This window comes from Panthera tigris, chromosome A2, assembly GCF_018350195.1.
Source record: "Panthera tigris isolate Pti1 chromosome A2, P.tigris_Pti1_mat1.1, whole genome shotgun sequence".
Classification (NCBI taxonomy): Eukaryota; Metazoa; Chordata; class Mammalia; order Carnivora; family Felidae; genus Panthera; species Panthera tigris.
The window spans coordinates 26,757,933-26,777,577 of NC_056661.1; the positions used below are offsets into that span (position 1 = coordinate 26,757,933).

The 19,645-nt window shown below is 35.3% G+C and overlaps 1 long non-coding RNA gene across 1 annotated transcript in view; it reads left to right on the top strand.

The window, feature by feature from the left end:
- LOC102969269 overlaps positions 1 to 19,645 on the top strand; it is a 193,647-nt gene that overhangs the window by 523 nt on the left and 173,479 nt on the right. The window contains exon 2 of the long non-coding RNA XR_006214869.1: positions 18,928 to 19,016. This is a non-coding gene — a long non-coding RNA (uncharacterized LOC102969269). The remainder of the gene's footprint in view (positions 1 to 18,927; positions 19,017 to 19,645) is intronic.

Genomic DNA, 19,645 nt, shown 5'->3' on the forward strand with positions numbered 1-19,645 from the left:
TTATAAGGTTGTTATTATTATCAGTCTTTGGCTCAGAAAGGTAAAATAGCTTGCCCAAGATCACATGGCCAATAAGTGATGGAGCTGATTTGGTGCTCTTGTCTAATGTTGTACTCAAGGCTGAGTTAGCTCCTGGTATAGTGTTATTAATAACCAGGTACCACTCATGGAGCGCCTACTACAGGCCAAGTGCTTCACAGGTCTACAGCTGTGTGACGTTAAGGATTAGTGTTCTTTCAGTTGAGAATATTTCATTTCAGCATTGATTAGGAATTTACTCAAGGACATGATGTTACTTTTTAGTTATGACTAAGCCTGATACTCTAATTCACCGAAAAGTCTTAACTATTTGTGTCCCCTACAGTATGCCACCCACTGTGAATCATGCACAGCATGAGAAAATGAATGCTGTCTGGACCTGCTCCTTATCAAGTCTAAGAAAACTGATAAGGAACAAACTTATTTCAACACACTAAGTCTAACACTAGGTGTGTACACAGGCAGAGGTGAGGCTGCCACATAATGTTGCAGTAAAAATATCTAGAATCCAGAATCCCTGATTCCTAGAGCTCAAACCTAGTTCAATAAGTCTTTGGTTAGATTCTGTGCTGGACGCATTGGGAATTACGGCCAATAGACATTGTCTCTTGTCTTAATAAGACTTGTTATCTACTGGGGACATTTATTCACTTATCAGATAATTCCTATGGTTGTAATATATGCTAGACACTACGCCAAGAACTAGGTATAGAGGAAAGGCCCCATCTCTATGGAGCTTACACATTCAAGGGGATGAGACACAATAAACATGTGAGTAAATAAATGACTACAACTTGTGATAAATCCCACGAATCTGGTGATAGGGAGTAACATTGGAAGGGCGTATTAGTTTCCTGTGACAGTTATAACAAGTTGCCAAAAACTGGGTGCTTAAAACAAGACCAAAAATGAAGGTGTCAATAGGGCAGCACTCTCTTTGGAAGCTTTAGAGGACAATCTGCTCCTTGCTTCTTACAGCGTCTTGTGGATTTTAGCATTCCTTGACTTGTGACTGCATCTCTCCGGTCTCTGCCTCCATGGTCACAATGAATACCTTTTCTTTTTTTGTGTGTATATCTTCTCTCAGTATCTCTTACAAGGACTATTATGATGACATCTAGGACTCACTTGGATAATTCAGGTTTATCTCTTTATTGCATGATCCTTAACTTAGTCACATCTGCAAGACCTGTTTTCCAGATAAGGAAACATTCACACCTTCCAAGGGGTAGATGTGGGCATCTTGGGGGTTGAGAGGAGGTCCAATTTTTTGGCCTGACACAAACGGTGACTTTCACTATAATACAAAGAAGTTTTAGATAAGTGCCTTAAGAGAAGCAAAAAGTCAGTGTGAGTACAGGGGGAATCCAGGAGACATCTTAAGGCTTTTAACAATCTACCTGGGTCACTGAAAAGCATGTTGTAACAACAAAGCTGAAGAGGAACTCACAACTTTGTCCTGTGTTATTTTCTTTCTCTCCTTATCATTATCGGTATTTATTTGTTTATATGTTTATCATCTGTCTTAAGTTATTAGAAGGTAAATTTGATGAGGGCAAGGATTTTTTTCTATGTTCATCATTATATCTCATCTTCTAGAGTAGTGCTTGGCACATAATAAGTGTTTTGTAAACACATATTTATTGATTGAATTAAAGGAACCTTGTCCTTTCAAATTCACCATGTCCAAAATAAAACTTCTCCAGACCTGGGCCTTTTCCATGCTTCCCACTCTCACTAATACCACAGTGCCTCCTGTATCCTCTCTTCCTGTGGCATAGCAGCCTCCAAGATGGCCTCCACTGATCCACATCTTCTGGTATGTTTGTCCTTTGTGTAATCTCCCCTGGGAAGTGTACTGGACCTAGCGACTCACTCTAATGAATATAGTATGGTGCTGTTAGGTCATTTCCAAGAGTAGGTTACAAAAAGATATGATTTCCTTCTTGCTCAGCTGCTTTTACTCCCTTGCTCTTGTTCTTCTCCCTACTTCTGTCCTTATACAAAGAAATCAAGTTTCTATATTGTGAGTACCCCTGGAGAGGTCCATGTTGCAGGGAACTGATGTCTCCAGCCAAAAGTCAGTGAAGACTTTAGGCCTGTCAGCAGTCACATGAGTTAGGTTTAGAAGTGAATCCTTCCCTGGTCAAGCCTTGAGGTAAATGCATCCCTGGTCAGTGCTTTCACTGCAGCCTATGACTAAGCCAGAGTCAGAGGCATCCAGCTAAGTCATATCCTAATTTTTGACCCACAGAAATTATGAGGTACTTATTGTACACTAAATTTTAGGGTAATTTTTTTACATAGCAATAGATAAATAATACACTCCCATACCAATCCATCACCTAAACCTATTTATCTATCTATCTTTCGTCCATTGTAGTCTCTACTCGGATTTACCTATGATTTGCTCTTCCCTGAACTACTATGATAGCCTCCTAATTCACACACCATGTTGGCTTCCCTTCAAACCCATCTGCACATTGCAGAGTCATATTTATAACACACAAATCCAGTCATATCAGTCTCTTGCTTCTAACCCTTTTGTGACTATAAACCTGTCTTCCTTTCCAGGTTCAATATATACAATATGCAACCCCCTTCATTTCAGTTTCTTTTAGTTCTTCATGTTCAACATGTGTGCTTCCACTGTAGGGTGTTGATATGTTCTTTTGAATAGATTACTTTTGCTCCCTTTTTTCTTTGGTTAAGGCCTACTTCTGTCAACACAGAGTTTAGATCAGGGGTTCCTTTCTCAGGGACACCTTCTCTGATTTCCCTGACTTGATCAGATCCCCCTATTTATAAGTTCTCATAACATCTTAGTACTTAGCATTACTGAAATAATTGAAATTTTGCTGTGTTTATAATATTGGCCATCTCTTTTAGACTGTCGATTTCAAGAGAGCAGGGACCATACCTGTTTTGTTTACCCTTGCATTCCTAGGGCCTAGTATACTAGCTCAACCTTGTACCTGGTATAACAAAACATTAGTTCCCCTGGATGAGTGAATGAGGGAGGGAGGAGATGAAGGATGAATATAATCTTAAAAGATAGGCATAGCCTTTGGTGTAGAGAAAACAAGAAGAAAGCAGTTGAAAATATGTTAAAGTAAATGGGTGAATTAATAATCTCAGTTTATTGATGGAAAAGCTAGTTATGGAGGTGATTAATCATAGTGCATCAGTAAGTCTCTTTACTCAGGTGTTTTTTTGTTATTTTATCACTGGTTTATTCAATTTAAGGCTAGAAGAAACCAGTATCATTTACTTCAATCTCCCTATCTCCTTGAGAGAAAGTAATTGTCCACTGTCCAGTTGCCCAGGGATTGTCATTGGATCATTTCCTGACCCTCCTAACTCCAACAAGTTCAGGAGATTTATAATTGGACTTTGATTAGCAAATAAGGGATAGGGCCTGCCAGGCAATAGGCATTTCAAAGACTGCCTGACTCAGATCAAAGTTGTTTTGTCTATGGTGAAATCTACCCTTACCAGTGATAGTGGTGTCTATAAAGCAAAATTAGAGTGTGTACTACTTTAACAATATGAACTCAAAATGAGAGCTAGGAAGAGACCCAATTTCACAATATCAGATGTTCTTGTTTGATCTGGATGAATGCAAGCCCATGACTAAACTCTTGGATTTGGCTATGACTTTAAGAATGGCTACCAAAATTCAGCCCTGACACCAAAAACAAAAAAATAAACTAAAACAAACTTGGCTTAAGCCAAGTTATTTATGTACATTATACAGTGAAACATTTTCTCTAATTTCTACAGTTTTTAAAGAAGTCAATACATTTTGTAATTGTGCTAAATTGATTAACTTAATTTGACAACCTTAAGAATTAGGCACTATACAAGCTTTAAAGTGTTTGTCTTTGTTATACAAAGAAAGCAATTTGGTGGTGTATTAATGTTATTAAAGGATATTGGATAACATTTAAAATGGAACAGACTACTGTTTTTGAGGGTGGTGGAATCTTTGTCAATGTAGTCCTTCAAGTTAGATGCTATGATTATCAATTTGACAAGAAATAGTATTCCTTCGAACTAAGAATATACAGTATTTACTACAATATAGTTGTAGCTTATATTTTGTTTGCAGTTCATAATCAAATTATTTGGCATAATGGGAAGGAAAAGATACTGGTTTGATGGTCAAAGTTTGTTTTGCTGCACAATAATCTAGAAATATTTACTACTTGAAGAGTTATTTTATTCTATTTCCACATTATGGAATAACCTTATGAATAACAATAATGCCAAGTTGATAGAATAATTTAAAAACTGTGACTATTTTATAGTTAAAGTAAGTTGAGAAAAATTCGTGATACCTGAGTCATCCATCTGACTTTTGATTTGAGAGTAGTGATGTCTTCTTTTTTCAAGAAGGTGGGGTGTAGGGAACTATTTTGAGGGTTTTACTGTTGATAGATTTTTTTCCCCCTCTCTGGTTGATTAGGTTCTAATGACACTTTCCTGCCTATACCTTCAGATGACAAAATACTTCAAAATTCATGTATTAACTTGAAATTTCCCAAACTAGCTACTACCTGATGATTTTCTCAGGGGGAAAAAAAACTATTCCAGTAGTTGAATATTTGGGTATAAATACTTCTCTAAGATAGTTTTATAGAATAAGCACTTAGGTTTAGAAAAATGAATATAGTTGTAAAATGCATCTTTGAAAAGATTAAATGAAGTGAGCTGATATTTTTTTTCTTTTGTTTTAATTATTTATTTTTAAATTTACATCCAAGTTAGTTAGCATATAGTGTAACAATGATTTCAGGAGTAGATTCCTTAATACCCCTTACCCATTTAGCCTATGTTCCCTCCCACAACCCCTCCAGCAACCCTCAGTTTGTTCTCTATATTTAAGAGTTTTTTATGTTTTGTCCCCCTCCCTGTTTTTATATTATTTTATATTATTTATATATTTATATTTATATTATTTTTGCTCCCCTTCCCTCATGTTCATCTGTTCTGTGTCTTAAAGTCCTCATATGAGTGAAGTCATATGATATTTGTCTTTCTCTGACTAATTTCGCTTAGCATAATGCCCTCTAGTTCCAGCCATGTAGTTGCAAAGGCAAGATTTCATTCTTTTTGATTGCCGAGTAATACTCCATTGTATATATATACCACTTCTTCTTTATCCATTCTTCCATCGATGGACATTTGGGCTCTTTCCATACTTTGGCTATTGTTGACAGCACTGCTATAAACATTGGGGTACATGTGCCCCTTCAAAACAGCACACCTGTATCCCTTGGATAAATACCTAGTAGTGCAGTTGCTGGATCGTAGGGTAGTTCTATTTTTAATTTTTTGAGGAACCTCCATACTGTTTTCCAGAGTGGCTGCATCAGTTTGCATTCCCACCAGCAGTGCAGAAGAGATCCTCTTTCTTCGCATCCTCGCCAACACCTGTTGTTGCCTGAGTTGTTAGTGTTAGCCATTCTGACAGGTGTGAGGGGGTATCTCATTGTGGTTTTGATTTGTATTTCCTTGATGATGAGTGATGTGGAGCATTTTTTCATGTGTCGCTTGGCCATCTGGATGTCTTCTTTGGAGAAGTGTCTATTCATGTCTTTTGTCCATTTCTTCACTGGATTATTTGTTTTTTGGGTGTTGAGTTTGGTAAGTTCTCTATAGATTTTGGATACTAACCCTTTATCTGATATGTTGTTTGCAAGTATCTTCTCCCATTCTGTCAGTTGCCTTTTAGTTTTGCTGATAGTTTCCTTCGCTGTGCAGAAGCTTTTTATTTTGAGGTCCCAATAGATCATTTTTGCTTTTGTTTCCCTTGCCTCCAGAGACGTGTTGAGTAAGAAATTGCTGCGACTGATATCAAAGAGGTTTTTGCCTTCTTTCTCCTTGAGGATTTTGATGGCTTCCTGTCTTACATTTAGGTCTTTCATCCATTTTGAGTTTATTTTTGTGTATGGTGTAAGAAAGTGTTCCAGGTTCATTTTTCTTCATGTTGCTGTCCAGTTTTCCCAGCACCGTTGCTGAAGAGACTGTCTTTAATCCATTGTATATTCTTTCCTGCTTTGTCAAAGATTAGTTGGCCATACATTTGTGGATCTATTTCTGGGTTCTCTATTCTGTTCCATTGATCTGACTGTCTGTTTTTGTGCCAGTACCATACTGTCTTGATGATTACAGCTGTGTAATACATCTTGAAGTCCAGGATTGTGATGCCTCCAGCTTTGGTTTTCTTTTTCAAGATTGCTTGGGTATTCAGGGTCTTTTCTGGTTCCATACAAATTTTAGGATTGTTTGCTCTAGCTCTGTGAAGGATGCTGGTGTTATTTTGATAGGGATTGCATTGAATATCTAGATTGCTTTGGGTTGTATTGACATTTTAACAATGTTTTTTCTTCTAATCCAGGAGCATGGAATATTTTTCCATTTTTTTGTGTCTTTTTCAATTTCTTTCATAAGCTTTCTATAGTTTTCAGTGTATAGATTTTTCACCCCTTTGGTTAGCTTTATCCCTAGGTATTTTATGGTTTTTGGTGCAATTGTAAATGGGATCAATTCTTTGATTTCTCTTTCTGTTGCTTCATTATTGGTGTATAGGAATGCAGCCAATTTCTGTGCATTGACTTTATATCCTGCAACTTTGCTGAATTCATGGATCAGTTTTAGCAGTTTTTTGGTGGAATCTTTAGGGTTTTCGTATAGAATATCATGTCATCTGCCAAGAGTGAAAGTTTGACCAAAGTGAGCTGATGTTTAATACCAGTTTGTCTTTAAATATATAAATATTTTGTTGTCAGCAAAAGTTGTTAGATCTCAGTAGCAAGTTTTTTCTTATATAACCTAAATATATAGCCTATGTAACCTAAGTATATATATTATAAATATAATAATATATAATATAACTAATATATTATATAATTATATTATATAAATATATTATATATATTATAAATATAATATATGTATTTCTTATGTAACCTAAAGATATAACCTATATAACTGGCTAACCTAAAGCCAGTTAGTGTTGACTCATGCTAAGAAGGCTATATAGAAAACAGGATATGCACATGCAAAAAAAAAGAAAAAATGAGGTTGGACCCTTATCTTATGCTACATAAAAAACAAACAAACAACAACAACAAAAAACCTCAAAATGGATCAAAGACGTAAAGATAAAACTTAAAAACTATAGAACTATGTTTTAGAAGAAAACATAGAGGAAGAGCTTCATGTCACTGGATTTGACAGTGATTTCTTGGATATGACATAAAAGCATAGGCAACAAATCTAAAAAAAGACAAATGAGACAACATTAAAATTTAAAACTTAATGTGCATCAAAAGACACAATCAGCAGAGTGAAAAAGCAGTCTGTGAAATGAGAAGAAACATTTGCAAATCATATATCTGATAATGTGTATATTTAGAATATACAAAGAACTTCTACAACTCTACAACAACAACAAAGTCACTTGATTAAAAAACGGGCAAAGGTCTTGAAAATATATTACAAACAGCCAATAATTACATGAGAAGTTGTTCAACATTACAAATCATCAAGGAATTGCAATTCAGGGGCTCCCGGGTGGCTTAGTCGGTTAAGTGTCCGACTTTGGCTACAGTCATGATCTCGCAGTTTGTGGTTTTGAACTCCAAGTCGGGCCCTCTGCTCACAACTTGGGGCCTGGAACCTGCTTTGGATTCTGTGTCTCCCTCTCTCTCTGCCCCTCCCATGCTCATGCTCTGTCTGTCTGTCTCTCTCTCTCTCAAAAAATTTTAAAAAAATTTAAAAAAAAGGAATTGCAATTCAGAATCTTAATGAATTATCACCTCACACCCATGAGGATGGCTCATATCCAAAACATGTAAAATTATAAGTGTTGATGAAGATGTGGAAAAATTAGAACTTGCGCAGTGTTGGTGGCAATGTGAAATGGTGCAGCAGCTATGGAAAATAGTATGTCAGTTCCTCAAGTAATTAATATAGAGTTATATGATTCACTTCTGAGTATGTATTCAAAGAAAATGAAAGCAGGTCTTGAAAAGAGGTATTTGTACACCTATGTTCTTAATAGCATTATTCACAACATTTAAAAGTGGAAGCAACCCAAGTGTCCATGGATGGATGAATGGATAAATAAAATGTGATATATACAATCAATGGAGTATTATTCAGCCTTAAAAAGGAAGGAAATTTTAACACATACCACAACATGGATGAACCTTGAGGACATTATGCTAAGTGAAATAAGCAAATTACACAAACATACACACACATACAAACATACTATATGATTCCACCTATAAAGTATATAGAGCAGAAAAAAATCATAGAATCAGAAAGTAAAATGATGGTTGCCAGGGAATGGGTGGAGCAGGGAGAAGTGAGAAGTTGTTTTTTAATGGGTGTAGAGTTTAAGTTTCACACGATGAAAAAATTCTGGAGATTGATTGCACGACAGTGTAAATATACTTAATAATACTGAACTATACACATAAAAATGTTTAAGATGGCAGGGTGCCTGGGTGGCTCAGTCAGTTTAGCACCTGACTTGGCTCAGGTCATGATCTTGCGGTCTGTGGGTTTGAGCCCTATGTCAGGCTCTGTGCTGAAAGCTCGGAACCTGGAACCTGCTTTGGATTCTGTGTTTCCCTCTCTCTCTCTCTGCGCCTCCCCTGCTCATGCTCTCTCTCTGTCTCTGTCTCACAAAAATAAATAAAAAATGTTAAAAAAAAATTAAAATGTTTAAGATGGCAAATTTTATGGGGTTTTTTAACCATAATTTTCAAAAATTTTATGGGGGGAAGGGAACTAACTAGGAAAAAAAGATCTAAAAAAGGCTCTTAGAAACAGCTTGAGAAACACTGTTACTAATAATTATATGAGTGTGTGTGTATGAGTGTGTGTGTACGTGTATGCATGTATGTGTATGCCCAGGCATCTCCATTTTAGCGGAACTATTTAAAGTTGGAGTGCTTTACTACTAAATACATAGCATAATAGCATGTATCTCCTAAGAATGAGGATAATCTCCTACATACCATTTTATACCATAACACTACATATATATTATACCTCAGTATCATTATCACATTCAAGAAATTTAATATTGAACAATAATATATTTTGATATTTCACATTTCTCCAGTTCTCCTAATGTTTTTTTTTTCCACACAGGGTCAATCAAGGATCATACTTCAAATTTGGTTGTAATTTTAGTCTCCTTTATTTAGAACAATTGGGGTCTTTCAAGATGTTGGCATTTTGGATAGTTCACACCAGTTGTTTTGTAGAATATCCTTCAATATGGGTTTGTCTAATTGTTTTCTATGACTAAATTAGACACTTAGGACAAAAAATCACTACATAAGTGATATAATGCATCCCTTTTGGAGAGAAATAATACCAGTTTGTCTCATTATTGTGATGTTGAGACTATTTGGTTAATTAAAGTGGTGAGTAGATTTTTCTATTAATATTTTTTATTTGTTTCTAATAAAAGGCATATATGCTTAGTTCAGAAAACTTGAAAAATGCAAAAGAAAAGAAAATCACTATAATTTCACTACACAGAAATAAACATTGTTATTGTTTTGTGCATGTCCTTAAGCAGTCTTCTATTGTTCATAATATAGTTAGTTATTCCAACTTTTATCTATTTAAAATTTTTGCTTTTATAAATAGCCCAGTAGTGAACATCATTGTCCCCTTCAACTCTTTGTCCTAATTTTTAAAAATTATTTCTGTAGGATTTCTAAAATGTCAGTTGTTTGATTAAAAGGTATTAACTTTTTCACTTTTGCTATTATATTCTCTGATTTTTATTTGGGTATATAGTACTCAAAAATTCCTCATCGAATGTAAACACTTCTGTTTCAACAGAATAAACAAATTAGTGTAAGAACCAGGTAGAGACTGGCTGTCTGCATTCTGTGCAACTAGTAGAAAAAGTCTTAACTGGCTTAACCCAGTCTATGGTAAGGTTTTTCTGAAGTCCTATATCCACAGGTGATCCAATCAGCTGAGGACAGGGCAAAGCAGGTATAGGACATAAGCAGCACTGTTAGGAAGCAGATTTTCTGAAGGAATGATGTAATAGGAAGAGATATTTGTCATTTCTAGTATGTTTAGTTTAACACTTGCTTTAAAGAAAAAAGTCTTTCTCAATGTGTTTGTTTTTGTATTTGGCACATAACATTCATTAAAAGTATCATTTCCCCCATGGTTTCCACCACAGGTCAAAATAATTCCCGATCTGTGATTAACTCCACTCCATTCTCTGTTATGTGGTATTGTACTCTTTCTAATACACAAATATGCTCTTGTCCCTCCACTGCTTAAATGACCTTTAGTGATTTCTTACCGCTGTTAAGACAAAGGCCTTGCTTGGTAGTTGAGTGGATGTGAGAGATAAGGAAAAGGGGAGATTAAAGGATCCTGTCAGTTTATTGCTCAGATAACTTGGTGAATGGTGAGGTCATTCATGAGGAAGATCAGATTATAAGTTAAATTTAGATGGAATAAATTTGAGGTACCTGTGGGACATGCAATTTGAGCTATTGAAGAGGTGGTTGGGTAAATTGTTCTAAAATCCAGGATGGAGATTAATTAGGGCTAGAGATACAGAATCAGGAGTTACCAAATTCAGGTGGTAAGTAAAGACTCTGAGATAGTGGAGTAGAAAAACCAGACAGACTAGAGTAAGAAGAAAAGAAAGCTTGGGCAGAAATGACATGTGAGAGTTGGATAAAGGATCAAAAGGGAGCAGTGAAAAAAGTAGGAGAAAGACCATATATATTTGGTGACTCCTGTGCCAGTGGTGTAAAGGTCTTTCAAGAAAGGGATAGGACAGCAAATGCCTATGCTTCTGAGATTTCAAATAAGACTTGAAAAGTAACCTGGGAATCAGCAGTGACCTCTGCAAGATTACTTTTGTTAGAGCCTTTCACTTAGAAGCCAGACTCCAGTAGACTGAGGAGTGATTGGCAAGTAAGAAAGTGGTGACAGCAAGTGAAGACAACGCTCAAGAAGTTTGGTTGTGAAAGGCAGTAGAGAAACTTTAATAGCTAGCACTAGGGAGTTTACAGATTTTTTAATTATTATTTGTTCCCATTGGGAGAGACTTGGATTTTGAAGATTCAGAGGAGAGAGAGAATCATGTGGAGATCCCTGAAAAGGAATCTAGAAAATCCCTGAAAAAAAGTCTAGGATGTAGACTCTTACTACATTTTCCTGGATTATTTGAAATTTAACTTTATATTCTTGAATAAAATTTTAGTATGCAGGCTCTTTTGAAGGCTACAATGTACCTTTCCACTAGTAGGAACAAAAGCAAAATAATTTTTTTGTGTGTGAGCACGTTAAATTAATGTGATTTAATTGAGTATTAAAGACCTGTTATACAGACTACTGATGGCTTTTTTTGTTCAAGTATTATGAATAGAAATGTGTATGTGGTGATCTTTAAATAAATGTTCTACCATAGTTCTGTAAAACTATATGGGAATTTACAATTGGAGGCAAAAATAAAGAGCCAAGTGCAAAAACTTACAAAGCGTCAAAATTATGCAAGAAGCTAATCTGAATATCAAAGGACAGAGGATATAATTTATTTGTTATTATAAATTCTGTCTGGAAACTTCTTTTTCATGCTATGTCAAAAACCCTTAAACATTCACAGTTTAAAATAGTCTATTTGCTGCTTTATAAAAAAGATTATGAATTTACTTTTAAAATAATTTTGTCACTGTTAACATTGGAGATAAAATTGCATCAGTACACTTTCATGAAGATGGTTTTACTTAGGAACCAGATCATAATGTTAAAAATAAGCAAAAAACAGGTTATGGTATCCAAAATTTTGGATCTTGAAGATGTTTGAACTGATTTGGTGATCATGTTATTATTCTGCTATTATATTGCTATCTTGTATAATAGAAATTTTGCTTTATTTGAGTACATTTCCCAAAACAGAAGTTAATAATTTGCACATTTGTTCTTTCAGCACTCTTTGTGTTTAAAGTGATTGAATGCTAAACTGAAACTGGCTCACACAATAAATAGTTGATTATTGGTTCATGTAACTTAGCTGTCCAGAGTAGATCCAGCTGTATCCCGAGCTCCAAAAGCATTGCCAAATTCTTTCTCTGTATTCTTTTCTCTAGTTTAGCTTAATCCCCTAGGCAAGCTCACAAAATTGCTGCAGATTTCTCAATCTCATTTCCTTATTTCTAAGTGGAGCATTTTGAGCCAAAGTCCTTACATTCACCTTAATCTGAATTGACTGAGATCAAATGCCTATCTCTACCAACCACAGTGGTCAGATAAATGTACATCCACATTGGCTTAAGACTGGGTTGTATCTATTTTTTAAAAATAGATATTACTTTATTTTATTTATTTTTAAAATATTTATTTATATTTTGAAAGAGAGGAAGAGAACACATATGTGTAAGCAGGGGAGAGGCAGAGAGAAAGGGAGACAGAGGATCCAAAGGGGGCTCTGTGCGGACAGCAGAGAGCTGAATGCAGGGCTCAAACACACAAACTGTGAGACCATGATCTGAGCTGAAGTTGTATGCTCAACCCATTGAGTCACCCAGGCACTCCTAAATATAAATTTTATACTTTAGAAAAGCTATAGATTTATAGAAAAATCAAATATATAGTATAGAGAATTCCCATATACCCCACATTCACCTTCCCCAATTACATCTTACATTAGTAACAATAAAGCAATATTGATACAATATTTTTAAATTAATTAATTTTTAAATTTACAACCAAGTTAGCATATAGTCCAACAATGATTTCAAGAGTAGATTCCAGTGATTCATCCCCTATGTATAACCCCCAGTGCTCATCCCAAGTGTCTTCCTTGATGCCCCTTACCAATTAAGCCCATCCCCCCTCCCACAACCCCTCCAGCAACCCTCAGTTTGTTCTCTATATTTAAGAGTTTTTTATGTTTTGTCCCCCTCCCTGTTTTTATATTATATTATTTATATTATATTTATATTTATATTATTTTTGCTCCCCTTCCCTTATGTTCATCTGTTTTGTATCTTAAAGTCCTCCTATGAATGAAGTCATACGATATTTGTCTTTCTCTGACTAATTTCGCTTAGCATAATGCCCTCTAGTTCCAGCCACGTAGTTGCAAAGGCAAAATTTCATTCTTTTTGATTGCCGAGTAATACTCCATTACATGCGCGAGCGCGCGCGTGTGTGTATACATACACACACATATAGATGTGTGTGTATATATACATACACACACATATATATGTATAAATACCATGTCTTCTTTATCCATTCATCCATTGGTGGACATTTGAGCCCTTTCCATACTTTGACTGTTGTTGATAGTGCTGCTTATAAACATTGGGGTGCACGTATTCTTTTGACACAGCATACCTGTATCCCTTGGATAAATACCTAGTATTGACTTCTTCCTTGCTGGTTCAGATGCCTTTTATTCCTTTGTGTTGTCTGATTGCTGCGGCTAAGACTTCCAATATTATGTTGAATAACAATGGCAAGAGTGGAAATCCCTGTTGTGTTCCAGACTTTAGGGGAAAGCTTTCAGTTTTTTCCTGTTGAGGACGATATTAGCAGTGGGTCTTTCATATATGACTTTCATGATCTTGAGGTATGATCCTTCTATCCCTACTTTCTTGAGGGTTTTTCTCAAGAAAGGATGCTGTATTTTGTCAAATGTTTTCTCTGCATCTATTGAGAGGATCATGTGGTTCTTGTCCTTTTTTAAAATTTTTGACGTGATGTATCACATTGATTGTTTTGCAGATATTGGACCAGCTCTGCATCCCACTTGGTTGTGGTGAATAATTCTTTTAACGTGTTGTTGGATCTACTTGGCTAGTGTCTTGTTGAGGATTTTTGCCTCCATGTTCATCAGGGAAATTGGTCTGCAGTTCTTTTTAGTGAGGTCTTTGGTTTTGGAATCAAGGTAATGCTGGCTTCATAGAATGAATTTGGAAGTTTTCCTTCCATTTCTATATTTTGGAACAGCTGCAAGAGAATAGGTGTTAACTCTTCTTTAAACATTTGTTAGAATTCCCCTGGAAAGCCATCTGGCCCTGGACTCTTGTTTTTTGGCAGATTTTTTATTACTAATTCGATTCCTTTACTGGTTATGGGTCTGTTAAAATTTTCTATTTCTTCTTGTTTCAGTTTTGGTAGTTTATATTTCTAGGAATTTGTCCATTTCTTCCAGATTGCCCATTTTATTGTCATATAATTGCTCGTAATATTCTCCTATTATTGTTTGTATTTCTGCTATGTTGGTGGTAATCTCTCCTCTTTCATTCTTGATTTTATTTATTTGGGTCCTTCCTTCTTTTTGATCAAACTGGCTAGTGGTTTATCAATTTTGTTAATTCTTTCAAAGAACCAGCTCCTGGTTTCATTGATCTGTTCTACTGTTTTTTGTTTTTGTTTTTTGGTTTTGATAGCATTGATTTCTGTTCTATTCCTTATTATTTCCTGTCTTCTGCTGTTTTGGGGTTTTATATGCTATTCTTTCCAGCTCTTTAAGGTGTAAGGTTAAGTTGTGTATCTGAGACATTTCTTCCTTCTTTAGGAAGGCGTGGATTGTATATACTTTCCTCTTATGACCACTTTTGCTGCATCCCAGAGGTTTTGGGCTTGGGTGCTATAATTTTCCTTGACTTCCATGTACTTTTAATTTCCTCTTTAAATTCTTGGTTACACCATACATTCTTTAGTAGGATGTTCTTTAGTCTCCAAGTATTTGGTACCTTTCCAAATTTTTTCTTGTGGTTGATTTCGAGTTTCATAGTGTTGTGGTCTAAAAATATGCACAGTATGATCTCGATCTTTTTGTAGTTGTTGAGGGCTGATTTTTGTCCCAGTGTGTGATCTATTCTGGAGAATGTTCCATGTGCACTTGAGAAGAATGTATTCTGCTGCTTTAGGATGAAATGTTCTGAATATATCTGTTAAGTCCATCTGGGCCAGTGTGTAATTCAAAGCTGTTGTTTCCTTGTTGATAATCTGATTAGATGATCTGTCCATTGTTGTAAGTGGGATGTTGGAGTCCCCTGCTATTATGGTATTATTATCAGTGAGTTTCTTTATGTTTGTGATTAATTTATTTATATATTTGGGTGTTTCACGTTTGGAACATAAATGTTTACAATTGTTAGATCTTCTTGTTTATAGACCCCTTAATTATGACATAATGCCCTTCTTCATCTCTTGTTACAGTCTTTATTTTAAAATCTAGATTGTCTGAAGTAAGTATAGCTATTCTGGCTTTCTTTTGGTGACCATTAGTATGATAGATGGTTCTCCATCCCCTTACTTTCAATCTGAAGGTGTCTTTAGGTCTCAATTGGGTCTTTTGTAAACGGCATATAGATGGATCTTGTTTTCTTATCCATTCTGTTACCCTATGTCTTTTGATTGGAGCATTTAGTCTACTGATTAATTTAGAGTGAGTAATGAAAGATCTGAATTAATTGCCATTATGTTGCCTGTAGAGTTGGATTTTCTGGTGGTGTTCTCTGGTCCTCTCTAGTCTTTGTTGCTTTTGGTCTTTTTTTTCTTTTTTCATCTTTTCTCTCCTTAGAGAGTCCCCCTTATAATTTCTTGCAGGGCTGATTTAGTGGTCATAAACTCCTTTAGTTTTTGTTTGGGAAACTTTTAATCTCTCCTGTTTTGAATGACAGCCTTGCTGGATAAAGAATTCTTGGCTGCATATATTTCTGATTCAGCATATTGAATATACCCTGCCACCCCTTCCTGGCCTGCCAAGTTTCTGTGGATAGGTCTGTCGTGAACCTGATATGTCTTACCTTGTGGATTAAGGCCTCTTTTTTTCCTTGTTGCTTTCATGATTCTTTCCTACATTCTTTTCCTGAGTACCACTTACAGTTTGTCACCATTACTGTTGATGTCTGAATTTTTGGTATAGATCTTTATTCACCAGGAAAAGATGTTTTTTTCAAGGTAAGAAAAGGTGTTAGGGGTTAAGAGGGTTCCACATGAAGTTGACTGAATCCAAAAGTGCTCTAATTTAAAAAATGTACACAAATATCCTCTCTCCCCTCCCCCCATCCCCAGATTAATTCCACTAGTATTGTTGGGTTGGGATAGTTTGGCTATTTGCCATATCTATTACCAATTTCCTGTTACTGTTTTGGATGCTGTTACTGGCCTAATGCATTGTATATTCTTTCCTTATGCTGGATCCTCTTCTGGAACATCCCTTCCTAAAATCTAACTTTTGTTAAGACCCCCAATTCTCTATCAGTTAGGTATATCTCAACCTCAATAGTGGATAGAGTTTAAATATTTTCTCCTGGAAGGCTTTGGCCTTAGTGCAAATCACAAGATGCAAAAGGGTACACATATCTTTATAATTTATTCTGCCCCAGTACCCACAAACATCTAATCCTAATCCAAATAGACACATGTGGAGAGGGATGTTGTCTAACTGCACTGACAAAAAACATCTGGGTTCCAACTCTACTCAGGTTCCCTCTTACTAGGGGGATTTCCTTCTTCATATTACCCTTTCTCATTCCATAGGGGCCCAATGTGTTGTTTAGCATATTCATTGGAATTAAGCTATGAGTATATAGTTGATAATATTAAGAGAAAGGTTTGTCTCCTAAAAGGACCAATATGAAGGACTTCCACCTCCCTTCTGTTAACACAGGGAAGGAGCCTGCCATGACCACCAAGATGGAGGCACTGGTAGAATTTAGAATGAGCTACTCATTCCACTTAAGCTACTCTTCTAGAATGAAGCTTCAGGGAGTTCAGAGGGGTTGAAAAGGACACAACAAAGGTAATAAGAGGGCAAAAGGCAGTAGAAAGGAATCCATGATGCTCATCTTACATGGTCTTCTGACATCTAATGTCTTGTTTGTGATAAGTTAATAGAAAAGATGTTTCTTTCTGTTCATAGACTTCCATGAAGTGCTTATAGTGCATACATAATGCATATGTACACATATATACAATATCATAGTTCTTAAATATACCTTAATCAATTGAAAAGTCCTTGAAGCACAGTAAAGTTTAAAGCAAACATAGAAGATAAAGGTTCCTTCACTGATAATTTGGTTATGACAACCTTTCTTGAAAAGACTAGGAAGTCTTACAAACTTTTTGTGAAAACATTTTTAAAATGGTCTTCAGGTATATCTAAAGTATATACTAGCTATATTTATTACACAACACTTATGATTGTGTAAATTTGCTACTCTTCCTTAATATAAAAATTCTACTAATTAACCAAATTTAACCAGAGATTTTGGACCTGGTTACATTTTATTACTATGACCATTGTCCTAACAAAATCCCTAGTATAATCCCCAGGAGAAGCAAGTTACTTTAATGCACTAATCATAGAACCCTGTGCCTTTTTCCCCCGTCCCCACACTGTTTGAATAACCTTCAGTTTTAAAACTTACTGCTCACTTTGACCATGAAAACTCCTTCGCTGCATTTCCTTCTGTGTAGTTAGAAGTATTTCTCAAGGACAAGTTATTTATTCATTCAGAAGTAGATAGTTGAGAGCTACTAAGTGCCAGACACTGTGTTAGATATGGAGTATAACTGTCAACAAGGCAGTTTACCTCTGCTCTTCTCTGTAATCAAAAGAAGCTAAAATTAACTGAGAACTTAATGTGTGTCAAGCCCTGTTCTAAGTACTTTGTGTGTATTCTGATAATTCTCACAACCATCCTAAGAGGTAATTTTGATTTAATCCCTATTTTACAAATATACAGTGTGGGGGTGGAGAGGATAAACAACTTGCTCAAAGTAATACAGTGAAGGGTAAGCCCATGCTAAGCTACCTATACTGTTACAGGTAAAATTCTGAAAAATTCTGTTCTGAAAAATACCAAAAACTAATACAAATTAGTTTTTCCTGGAGGATGTGAAATCTCTTGTAGAATGGATGAAATTTGTAAATGTGAATATAAGCATGGGGCTGAGACTGTAAAAAGATATACCATTTACACATAATATGCAAAGTATTGAAATATATTTATTCAAAACAAAATCATAGTCTATTTTGACTACTGCTGTCATTAATTGGCTTTATTTTGTATATCTAAAATTACAAAGCAGCATTATTTAAGAGATATTCTATCATCCAGATCTGAAGAAGTTTGAGTGATACCATGCTGTATTTTTGGGGGTGCATGGTAGGAAATGCACAGCACCGGTAACATCCTTCGCTGCTATCTTTGGTCTTTCCCCAATCCTATGCTTTCTCTGTTGGCCTGACAGGTTGCTAAAGATAATCTTTTGAATGGGTAATCATGGATAATGCACTTAGCTAAATTTAAATTAATTAGAGCTATATTTAGATAATAAAATGGTTCTATTGAAAATAGGACTCATTTCTACAGAACAAAAATTTAATCTTTGTGTAATATTGCTTAGGGAATCTGGCACGCTCCTGATATGGAATTAGAATTAAGTTACTTAATACTTATTGAATTGTTTTAGCTTTTTAGTTTTCTCTCCCCACTTCTTTGTCCCATTTGTTTATCTCCTTGGTTGGCTTGTTTGGGATTTTTCCAATCCTTATATTTTTCACAATATTACTTCTAATTCCTTTAAGCTAAAATATAAATGCTAAATAGAAAAATATAATTCTGCAAAGGGACTTTAGCAGCTTTGTTTTCTGTTTATTTACTTGTTTAGGAAATTGTTCTGTAGTTTGCCAGAAAGCAATCCTGTTTATAAATAGTAGAATCACTGTTGGAATTATGATTTTCTTTAAAACTGTAACATATAATCTTAGGTGAAAATTTTAATATGTACTGTCATAAATAATGTTAATATAATAAAATATGAAATTGACACATTTTAATTTTATTTCAGGTTGGAATATACCAATAAATATGCTGTTACTGCTCAAACAAACCACTTCCTTGTGTTGCCATCTTCAATCAAAATGTAGACTGCTATAGGTAACTCATCTCCTCTTTTTATTTCCAATAGTTGAACTTAGCTGCAACATGCTGAAAACTGAATGGCTCTAATTTAGAAGATTCATGGTGTATAAAAAATATTCAATGTATGAAATTAAGAATCATTTCCATGTAACCATGTAGGAAACCCCCTGGGTGCATTTTGGCTCTTTGTTTGTAACAAATCATTTTAATTTGAGAACACTTAATGTAAATACGAATAAGTATAGTATAAAAGTCTTGTGTGTTATAATACAAATTTTAACTCTCTAAGTGTATTGGAAACTTCAAGTTTTCTAGTTTAATTTTGAGATAATAGCATCATTTATTCAGATGTTAGAGCCTTATAAATTTTTTAAGTAGGAAAGATGATACAAATTTATGTGGATTTAGATTGGCAGATAAAGGTTGTATCAGGCCTTGTCTCTCTCTCTCTCTCTCTTTTTAAATTTATTTTATTTTTTTATTAAAATTTTTTTAATGCTTATTTATTTTGAGAGAGAGAGAGACAGAGCACGAGCAGGGGAGGGGCTGAGAGAGAGAGGGAAACACAGAATCCAAAGCAGGCTGCAGGCTGTGAGCTGTCAGCACAGAGCCTGACATGGGGCTTGAACTCATGAATCATGAGA